This window comes from Tamandua tetradactyla, chromosome 14, assembly GCF_023851605.1.
Source record: "Tamandua tetradactyla isolate mTamTet1 chromosome 14, mTamTet1.pri, whole genome shotgun sequence".
Lineage (NCBI taxonomy): Eukaryota > Metazoa > Chordata > Mammalia > Pilosa > Myrmecophagidae > Tamandua > Tamandua tetradactyla.
In genome coordinates, this window is record NC_135340.1 from 47,940,211 (window position 1) to 47,951,653 (window position 11,443).

The 11,443-nt window shown below is 38.4% G+C and overlaps 1 pseudogene; it reads left to right on the top strand.

The window, feature by feature from the left end:
• Positions 1 to 360: 360 nt before the first annotated feature.
• LOC143655096 (large ribosomal subunit protein uL18 pseudogene) lies at positions 361 to 1,378 on the top strand (annotated as a pseudogene).
• The last annotated feature ends 10,065 nt before the right edge of the window (positions 1,379 to 11,443 follow it).

Consider the following 11,443-nt stretch of genomic DNA (forward strand, 5'->3'; position numbering starts at 1 on the left):
ATCACTTTAGTACCAAAACCAGATAAAGACAATATAAGAAAAGAAAACTACAGGCCAATCTCCCTAATGAACATAGATGTGAAAATTCTTAACAAAATACTAGCAAATTGTATCCAATGCCACATTAAAAGACTTATACATCATGATCAAATGGGACTCATACTAGGAATGAAAGTGTGCAGCATAAGAAAATCAATCAATGCAAAGCACATTAACAAATCAAAAAGGAAAAATCACATGATCATATTGATTGATGCTGAAAAAGCATTTGACAAAATCCAGCATCCTTTCTTGATTAAAAAAAAACTTCAAAAGTTAGGCATTGAACTCCCCCCCCCCCCCACCCCGCCCCATAGTGCTCCTGGGCCTGTAGGTCTTTGGCGAGCCGCGGACACCGGTCTTTGTTCCGCAGGATGGGGTTTGTTAAAGTTGTCAAGAATAAGGCCTATTTCAAGAGATACCAAGGGAAATTTAGAAGGAGACGAGAGGGTAAAACTGATTACTATGCTCAGAAACGCTTGGTAATCCAGGATAAAAATAAGTACAACAAACCCAAATACAGGATGATAGTTCGTGTAACTAACAGGGATATCATTTGTCAGATTGCTTATGCCTGTATAGAAGGGGATATGATAATCTGCGCAGTTTATGCTCACGAACTCCCAAACTATGGTGTGAAGGTTGGCCTGACAAATTATGCTGCAGCATATTGTACAGGGCTGCTGCTGGCCCGCAGGCTTCTCAATAGGTTTGGCTTGGATAAGATCTATGAAGGCCAAGTGGAGGTGACAGGAGATGAATACAATGTGGAAAGTATTGATGGTCAACCTGGTGCCTTTACCTCCTATATGGATGCAGAGCTTGCCAGAACTACCACTGGAAATAAAGTTTTTGGGGCTCTGAAGGGAGTGTGGATGGAGGCTTGTCTATTCCTCACAGTACCAAACGATTCCCTGGTTATGATTCAGAAAGCAAGGAATTCAGTGCAGAAGTACATTGGAAGCACATCATGGGTCAGAATGTTGCAGATTATATACGTTACCTAATGGAGGAAGATGAAGATGCTTACAAGAAACAATTCTTTCAATACATAAAGAACAACGTAACTCCAGACATGATGGAGGAGATGTATAAGAAAGCCCATGCTGCTATTCGAGAGAATCCTGTCTATGAGAAAAAGCCTAAGAAAGAAGTTAAAAAGAAGAGGTGGAACCATCCCAAAATGTCTCTTGCCCAAAAGAAAGATCAGGTAGCTCAGAAGAAGGCAAGTTTCCTCAGAGCTCAGGAGCGGGCTGCTGAGAGCTAAAACAAACTGCAATTTTCTAAGAAGATTTTTCAGATAAAGACAACAAATTTACCAACCTTCAAAAAAAAAAAAGTTAGGCATTGAAGGAAATTTTCTCAATATCATAAAGGGCATATATGAAAAACCCACAGTCAGCATCATACTTAATGGTGAGAAATTGAAAGCATTTCCCTTGAGAATGGGGACAAGACAAGGATGCTCTCTGTAACTACTATTTTTCAACATTGTATTAGAAGTACCAACTGGAGCAATTAGACAGGCGAAAGAAGTAAGAGGCATCCAAATAGGAAGGGAAGAAGTAAAACTTTCATTATTTGCACATAACATGATCCTATACTTAGAAAACCCTGAGAAATCTACAATAAAGCTACTTGAGCTAATAAATTCAGCAAAGTGGCAGGATACAAGTTTAATGTACAAAAATCAGTAATATTTATATATACAAGAAATGACCTATCTGAGGTGACAACTAAGGAAAAAATTTCATTTGGAATAACAACCAAAAAAATTAGGTATATAGGAATAAGCCTAACAAGGGATGTCAAGGACTTACACACAGAAAATTACAAAAAAAATTGCTAAAAGAAATAAAAATGATCTAAATAGTTGGAAAGATATTCCATGTTCATGGGTAGGAAGGTTGAATATCATCAAGATGTCAATTCTACCCAAACTGATCTACAGATTCAATGCAATATCAATAAAAAAACCCAACAACCTACTTTGAAGACTTGGAAAAATTGATTACAAATTTATATGGAAGGGAAAAAGACCTCAAATAGCTAAAGATATCCTAAAAAAGAAGAGTGAACTTGGGAGGTTCTTGACTTTAAAGCTTACTATAAAGCCACAGTGGTCAAACGGCATGGTACTGGAACAAGGATAGAAGAACTGACCAGTGGAATAGAATCAAGAGTGCAGAGATTGACCCCCAAATTTATGGACACTTGATCTTTTTTTTTTTTTCTTTTAAATTTTTTTATTAATCAAAAAAAAGAAAAGAAATTAACACAACATTTAGAAATCATTCCGTTCTACAAATGCACTCAGTAATTCTTAGTATCATCACATACATGTATGATCATCATTTCTTAGTACATTTGCATCGATTTAGGAAAAGAACTAGCAAAACAGCAGAAAAAGATATAATGTTAATATAGAGAAGAGAATTAAAATAATAATACTAATAATATATATATATATAAAAAGGAAAAAGAAAAAAACAAAAACAAAAGATACAAACACACAAACAAACAAACAAAAAACCATATTTCAGGTGCAGCTTCATTCAGTGTTCCAACACAGTTACATTACACTTAGGTATTATTGTGCTGTCCATTTTTGAGTTTTTGTATCTAGTCCTGTTGCACAGTCTGTATCCCTTCAGCTCCAATTACCCATTATCTTACCCTGTTTCTAACTCCTGCTGGTCTCTGTTACCAATGATATATTCCAAGCTGATTCTCGAATGTCGGTTCACATCAGTGGGACCATACAGTATTTGTCCTTTAGTTTTGGGCTAGACTCACTCAGCATAATGTTCTCTAGGTCCATCCATGTTATTACATGCTTCATAAGTTTAGTCTGTCTTAAAGCTGCATAATATTCCATCGTAGGTATACGCCACAGTTTGTTTAGCCACTCGTCTGTTGATGAACATTTTGGCTGTTTCCATCTCTTTGCAATTGTAGATAATGCTGCTATAAACACTGGTGTGCAAATGTCCATCTGTGTCTTTGCCCTTAAGTCCCTTGAGTAGATACCTAGCAGTGGTATTGCTGGGTCATATTCCATTCTGCCATTCTATGTCTTTTGATTGGGAAATTCAGTCCATTAACTTTTAGTATTATTACTGTTTGGATAATATTTTCCTCTACCATTTTGGCTTTTGTATTATATATATCATATCTGATTTTCCTTCTTTCTACACTTTACTCCATACCTCTCTCTTCTGTCTTTTCGTATCTGACTCTAGTGCTCCCTTTAGTATTTCTTGCAGAGCTGGTCTCTTGGTCACAAATTCTCTCAGTGACTTTTTGTCTATAAATGTTTTAATTTCGCCTTCACTTTTGAAGGACAATTTTGCTGGATATAGGAGTCTTGGTTGGCAGTTTTTCTCTTTTAGTAATTTAAATATATCATCCCACTGTCTTCTAGCTTCCATGGTTTCTGCTGAGAAATCTACACATAGTCTTATTGGGTTTCCCTTGTATGTGACAGATTGTTTTTCTCTTGCTGCTTTCAAGATCCTCTCTTTGTCTTTGACCTCTGACATTCTAACTAGTAAGTGTCTTGGAGAACACCTATTTGGGTCTATTCTCTTTGGGGTGCGCTGCACTTCTTGGATCTGCAAATTTAGGTCTTTCATAAGAGTTGGGAAATTTTCAGTGATAATTTCTTCCATTAGTTTTTCTCCTCCTTTTCCCTTCTCTTCTCCTTCTGGGACACCCACAACACGTATATTTGTGCGCTTCATATTGTCATTCAGTTCCCTGATCCCCTGCTCAAGTTTTTCCATTCTTTTCCCTATAGTTTCTGTTTCTTTTTGGAATTCAGATGTTCCATCCTCCAGTTCACTAATTGTAGCTTCTGTCTCTTTAGATCTACCATTGTAGGTATCCATTGTTTTTTCCATTTTTTCTTCTTTGTCCTTCACTCCCATAAGTTCTGTGATTTGTTTTTTCAGATTTTCTATTTCTTCTTTTTGTTCAGCCCATGTCTTCTTCATGTCCTCCCTCAATTTATTGATTTGGTTTTTGAAGAGTTTTTCCATTTCTGTTCGTATATTCAGCATTAGTTGTCTCAGCTCCTGTATCTCATTTGAACTATTGGTTTGTTCCTTTGACTGGGCCATATCTTCAATTTTCCGAGCGTCATCCATTATTTTCTGCTGGTGTCTGGGCATTTGATCAGATTTCCCTGGGTGTGGGACCCAGCTGGTTGAAAGGTTTTTCTGTGAAATCTCTGGGCTCTGTTTTTCTTTTCCTGCCCAGTAGGTGGCGCTCGTGGTGCTCGTCTGTCTGCACGGCAGTCGGCCCGGGAAACCGCGCGTGGAGGCGGGGGTCGCTGGCCGCCGTGGCTTGGGAGAGTGCCAGTCCTAATTGCCCAGCTGGCCCGAAACGCCAAGCGTGACGGGAGGGCCCCGCTATCCAACGTTCCCAGTCAGACCAGGGAGCCACGTGCGTGGAGGGGACCCCAGTCGCCAGCTGCCCCGGCCGGGAAAACGCGCGCCCCTCGGGTATCTCACCGCAGCAGATTCTCCCTGCCCGTTCAGCTGTTCCAGAATGGGGTACGCTGTCTTTTTGGTCTCTGTCGTGACTCCGGGAGCTGTTTCGTATTGTTTCTGTTTCTTTAGTTGCTTTTCTGGAGGAGGAACTAAGACCCGCGCGTCTTACTAAGCCGCCATCTTCTCCGGAAGTCCGACACTTGATCTTTGATAAGGCCCCGAAATCCACCAAATTGGAACAGAATAGTCTTTTCAATAAATGGGCATAGGAGAACTGGATTTTGATAGTTGAAAGAATGAAAGAGCACCCCTCTTACACCCTATATGAAAATTAATTCAAAATGGACCAAAGACCTAAAGGTAAGAGCCAGTACAGTAAAACTTCTTGAAAAAAAAGTAGGGAAATATCTTCAAGATATAGTAATAGGAGGTAGCTTCTTTAACTTTATACCTAAAGTACAAGATATAAAAGAAAAAGTAGAAAAATGGGAACTCCTTAAGATCAAGAGCTTTTGTGCCTTGAAGGACTTTGTTAGAAAAGTGAAGAGGCAGCCAACTCAATGGGAGAAAATATTTGGGAACCACATATCAGACCAAGGTTTGATATCCTATGTACATAAAGAAATTATACAGCTCACCAACAAAAGAACTAACAACCCAATTATAAAATGGGCAGAGGAAATGAATAGACACTTTTCTGAAGAGCAAATATAGATGGCTAAAAAGCATTTGAAGAGCTGCTCATCTTCACTGGCTATAAGAGAGATGCGAATTAAGACAATGAGATATCACTGCACACTTGTAAGAACGGCTGCTATTAAACAAACAGGAAACTATAAATGTTGGAGAGGCTGCAGAGAAATTGGAATACTTATTCATTGTTGGTGGGAATATAAAATGGTTCAGCTGCCATAGAAATCAGCTTGGCAATTCTCCAGAAAACTAAATATTGAGTTGCCCCATGACCAGGCAATACGAATACTTGGTATATATCCAGAAGAGTTGAAGGCAGTGACACAAGCAGACATTTGCACACCGATGTTCATAGCAGCACTATTCACAAATGCCAAGAGATGGAAACAATACAGGTGCCCATCAACAGATAAGTGGATAAACAAAATGTGGTATATACATACAAAGGAATATTATGCAGCATTTAGACAAAATGATGTCCTGAAGCACATGACAACATGATGAACCTTGAAGATATAATGCTGAGTGAAATAAGTAAGACACAAAAGGACAGATACTGTATGATTCCATTATTATGACTCTGATAAAGCCACCAGTGTTTTGGAGCAGCTAGAAGGAAAAATCTGAGTTGAGGGTACGGTAGTCTATGACAAACTCTAGGAACTGTTCTGTAGCTGCTTGTTGAAGTGTGCTTTAAAAATTATTGAATTTTTCTTTCTTTTCTTTGTATATATATATGTGTGTGTGTGTGTTATATTTTACAACTAAAAAAAGGTTAAAACTAGAATTTTTAAATTACTAGGCAGTTATAGTAATATTAGATAAAATAAATTCCTGAAATCAAAAATTTGAAATATTTAGTAACAGATCACTACTATAGCAAAGTTGATATTTGTAATAATTTTTACTTGATATTTTGAGAACACACAGCTTTAATAGTTAATAAAATGGTATTTAAAATACTGTTTAATTGTTAGAATTCAAGTAACTCTGATATCTGTATTTATACATTTTTTTCTTCCTTGCTTTAATTTTAAATTGGTTTATGAAACATATTGTACAAACAGGCTTTACAATGATTACTTAGTTTTTTTTAAAATAGGCCTATGGATAAGCTAACTAAGATATCCATTTTGCGTGGTTAAAATTTCCATATGTTAATTGTAAAAAATATTTGTATCTTCATGTTTTCCTGAAATAATGAAAATATTTAGTAACATAGGTCATTACTATAGCAATGCAGATATTTGTAAGAACTTTCTACTTGATACTTTGAGAACATTCACAGTTTTGACAGCTGATCAAATGGTATCTAAGTTAGTTTTTAATACTTAGAATTTAAGAACTTTGCTATCTGAATATGTAGGCTTTTTTCCTTGTTGCTTTAATTTTAAATTGGTTTATGAAACTAACTGTACAAACACAGGTTTTATAATGATTATATGGATATTTCATTTAAATATGCCTATGGTTAAGCTAACTAAGATATCCATTGTTGGTGGTTCTAAGTATATGTTTGTTTTCTTAAATAAAAAATATGTTAAAATTAAAACAACAGAAAATGACAAGTGCTGGAGAGGATGTAGAGAAAGAGGCACACTTATCTGCTGTTGGTGGGAATGTTAAATGGTGTAACCAGTCTGGAAGGCAGTTTGGCAGTTCTTCAGGAAGTACAGAATTTCCATATGATCCAGCAATCCCATTAGTAGGTATATATTTAGAGGACCTGAGGGCAAGGACACAAATGGACATTTGCATGCCAATGTTTATAGCAGCATTATTTATAATTGCCAAAAGTTGGAAACGGTCTGTGATACTTTGAAAGGATTTATGTACCTAGAAAAGCCATGTGTTAATCCTAGTTAATCTTGTGGGGGGCAACTGTTTCTTTTTATTTTTTTAATTTTTATTTTTACATGGGCAGGCACCGGGAATCGAACCCGGGTCCTGGGGTTTGGCAGGCAAGCATTCTTACCTGAGCCACCGTGGCCCATCCCAACTGTTTCTTTTTTTTTTTTTTTTTTATATTTCAGGTGCAGCTTCATTCAGTGTTCCAACACAGTTACATTACACTTAGGTATTATTGTGCTGTCCATTTTTGAGTTTTTGTATCTAGTCCTGTTGCACAGTCTGTATCCCTTCAGCTCCAATTACCCATTATCTTACCCTGTTTCTAACTCCTGCTGGTCTCTGTTACCAATGATATATTCCAAGCTGATTCTCGAATGTCGGTTCACATCAGTGGGACCATACAGTATTTGTCCTTTAGTTTTGGGCTAGACTCACTCAGCATAATGTTCTCTAGGTCCATCCATGTTATTACATGCTTCATAAGTTTAGTCTGTCTTAAAGCTGCATAATATTCCATCGTAGGTATACGCCACAGTTTGTTTAGCCGCTCGTCTATTGATGGAAATTTTGGCTGTTTCCATCTCTTTGCAATTGTAGATAATGCTGCTATAAACATTGGTGTGCAAATGTCCGTCTGTGTCTTTGCCCTTAAGTCCTTTGAGTAGATACCTAGCAGTGGTATTGCTGGGTCATATTCCATTCTGCCAGTCCATGTCTTTTGATTGGGAAATTCAGTCCATTAACTTTTAGTGTTATTACTGTTTGGATAATATTTTCCTCTACCATTTTGGCTTTTGTATTATATATATCATATCTGATTTTCCTTCTTTCTACACTTTACTCCATACCTCTCTCTTCTGTCTTTTCGTATCTGACTCTAGTGCTCCCTTTAGTATTTCTTGCAGAGCTGGTCTCTTGGTCACAAATTCTCTCAGTGACTTTTTGTCTATAAATGTTTTAATTTCGCCTTCACTTTTGAAGGACAATTTTGCTGGATATAGGAGTCTTGGTTGGCAGTTTTTCTCTTTTAGTAATTTAAATATATCATCCCACTGTCTTCTAGCTTCCATGGTTTCTGCTGAGAAATCTACACATAGTCTTATTGGGTTTCCCTTGTATGTGACAGATTGTTTTTCTCTTGCTGCTTTCAAGATCCTCTCTTTCTCTTTGACCTCTGACATTCTAACTAGTAAGTGTCTTGGAGAACGCCTATTTGGGTCTATTCTCTTTGGGGTGCGCTGCACTTCTTGGATCTGTAAATTTAGGTCTTTCATAAGAGTTGGGAAATTTTCAGTGATAATTTCTTCCATTAGTTTTTCTCCTCCTTTTCCCTTCTCTTCTCCTTCTGGGACACCCACAACACGTATATTTGTGCGCTTCATATTGTCATTCAGTTCCCTGATCCCCTGCTCAAGTTTTTCCATTCTTTTCCCTATAGTTTCTGTTTCTTTTTGGAATTCAGATGTTCCATCCTCCAGTTCACTAATTGTAGCTTCTGTCTCTTTAGATCTACCATTGTAGGTATCCATTGTTTTTTCCATTTTTTCTTCTTTGTCCTTCACTCCCATAAGTTCTGTGATTTGTTTTTTCAGATTTTCTATTTCTTCTTTTTGTTCAGCCCATGTCTTCTTCATGTCCTCCCTCAATTTATTGATTTGGTTTTTGAAGAGTTTTTCCATTTCTGTTCGTATATTCAGCATTAGTTGTCTCAGCTCCTGTATCTCATTTGAACTATTGGTTTGTTCCTTTGACTGGGCCATATCTTCAATTTTCTGAGCATCATCCATTATTTTCTGCTGGTGTCTGGGCACTTGATCAGATTTCCCTGGGTGTGGGACCCGGCTGGTTGAAAGGTTTTTCTGTGAAATCTCTGGGCTCTGTTTTTCTTTTCCTGCCCAGTAGGTGGCGCTCGTGGTGCTCGTCTGTCTGCGGGTCCCACCAGTAAAAGATGCTGTGGCTCCTTTAACTTGCCAATCCAAATCTCGCAGTCGGCCCGGGAAACCGCGCGTGGAGGGGGGGATCGCCGGCCGCCGCGGCTTGGGGGAGTGCCGGTCCAAATTGCCCAGCTGGCCCGAGATGCCAAGCGTGGTGGGAGGGCCCCGCTATCCAACATTCCCAGTCAGACCGGGGAGCCACGTGAGTGGAGGGGACCCCAGTCGCCAGCCGCCCCGGCCGGGAAAACCCGCACCCCTCGGGTATCTCACCGCAGCGGATTCTCCCTGCCCGTTCAGCCGTTCCAGAATGGGGTACGCTGTCTCTTTGGTCTCTGTCGTGGCTCTGGGAGCTGTTTCGTATTGTTTCTGTTTCTTTAGTTGCTTTTCTGGAGGAGGAACTAAGACCCGCGCGTCTTACTAAGCCGCCATCTTCTCCCAACTGTTTCTTTTAATCCCTATTCAACATTGTAGGTTGGAAACTTGATTAGGTTATCTCCACGGAGATGTGACTCGCTCACTTGTGGGCACTAATCTTTCATTAGAAGGAGATGTGACTCCACCCATTCCAGGTGGCTCTTGATTAGTTTACTAGAATCCTTTAAAAAAGGAAGCATTTTGGAGAAAGCTGAAGGATGAGAGCAGCAGAGATATGAGAACTACAGAGTCCATCAGCCAGCAACCTTTGGAGATGAAGGAGAACACCCCTGGGGAAGCTTCATGAAGCAAGAGGCCTGGAGAAGAAGCTAGAAGATGTCGTCATGTTCACCATGTGCCTTTCCAATTGAGAGAGAAACCCTGAACTTCATCAGCCTTTCTTGAGTGAAGGTAACCTCTTGTTGGTGCCTTAATTTGGACATTTTTATAGACTTGCTTTAATTTGGACATTTCCATGGCCTTAGAACTGTAAAACAGCAACTTGTTAAAATCCCCTTTTTAAAAGCCACTCCATTTCTGGGGTTTTGCATTCTGGCACCTAGCAAACTGGAACACAACCCAAATTTCCATCAAGGGATAAGTGGCTAAACAAGTTGTGGTATATACATACGATGAAATATGACACAGCTGTAAGGCAGAACGCAGTCATGAAGCATGTAACAATGTGGTTGAAACTTAAGGACACTATGCTGAGTGAATTTAGTCAGAAACAAAAGGACAAATATAGTATGGTCTCACTAATATGAACTAACATTAATGAATGGACTTTGAAAGTTGAAGTTAAGAACACAGGTTATCAGGAGATAGAAATAGGGTGGAGACTGGGCATTTGGTGCTGAAGGAATATAAAGTGTGCAACCGGACTGATAGTAAAAATTCAGAAATGGGATAGGGTAATACTACCTGATTGTAGCACAATAATATAAGTATACTGAATGAAACTAAATTTGAGTATGATTGAGGGAGAAGGGCTGAAGGCATGTATGAAACCAGAAGGAAAGATAGAAGGTAAAGACTGGGAAAGTATAATTTAGGGATGCCTAGAATGGACAATAGAGATTAAATGAACAAATAAAAATGATTTTGCATGAGGGAGAACAAATGAATGTCAACATTGCAAGGTATTGAAATGGATGGTGTATGGGAAAAAGTATAATCAATGCAAGCCAGGGTCTATAGTCAAGAGTAACATTGTAATACGCTTCCACTAAATGTAACAAAGGCATTATGCCAAAACTAAATGTCACCGAGTGGGTGTGGATGGGGGAGAGGTATGGATTCTTTGTGTAAGAAAAGGAAATGTCTTCATAGAGATTATGGTGGTGAAGGCATGTCTATATACTTAGGTTGGATTGTGTAATGTGTGAATAAAACTGCTTTAAAAGGAACAGAGAGAAATAAGTGCTAAAGAAAATGTGGAGAAAGAGATGTATCTTCACTATGGGTAGGGAAACTGAGAGGTGTAGCCCCTTGGAGGGCAGTTGTGGTAGTTTCATAGGAAGCTAGGGGTGGAAAAAAAAAACACGATAATAGAGGAAAGAGAAAGAGGGAGACAAAGTTACTGATTTTCTCATCTGTGGTAGCTGTGAGTTAAAATTGATAAATCAGTTTGTGTTTGATTTTTTTTTTTTGCATTTAAAAAAATAAAATAAAAATAAAAAATAAAATGGATAAATCATAGAATTCTAAGCATGTTTATCATTACAACAACTGCAAAAGAAATTATAATTGATGGAAATTCAGAGTTGAGGGAGAGGAGGAAAGAGAAAGAAGGAATATACTAATCATTCTCCTAGCAGATGTTTCTATTTGCTGATGCTGCTGGAATGCAATATACCAGAAATGGATTTGGCTTTTATAAAGGGGATTTATTAAGGTACAAGTTACAATTCTAAGGCTGTGAAATGTCCAAATTAAGGCACCAAAAAGAGGATACCTTGTTAGAGGAAAGGTAGTATCTGGGTTCCTCTTTCTTATGGGAAGGTACATAGTGATGTC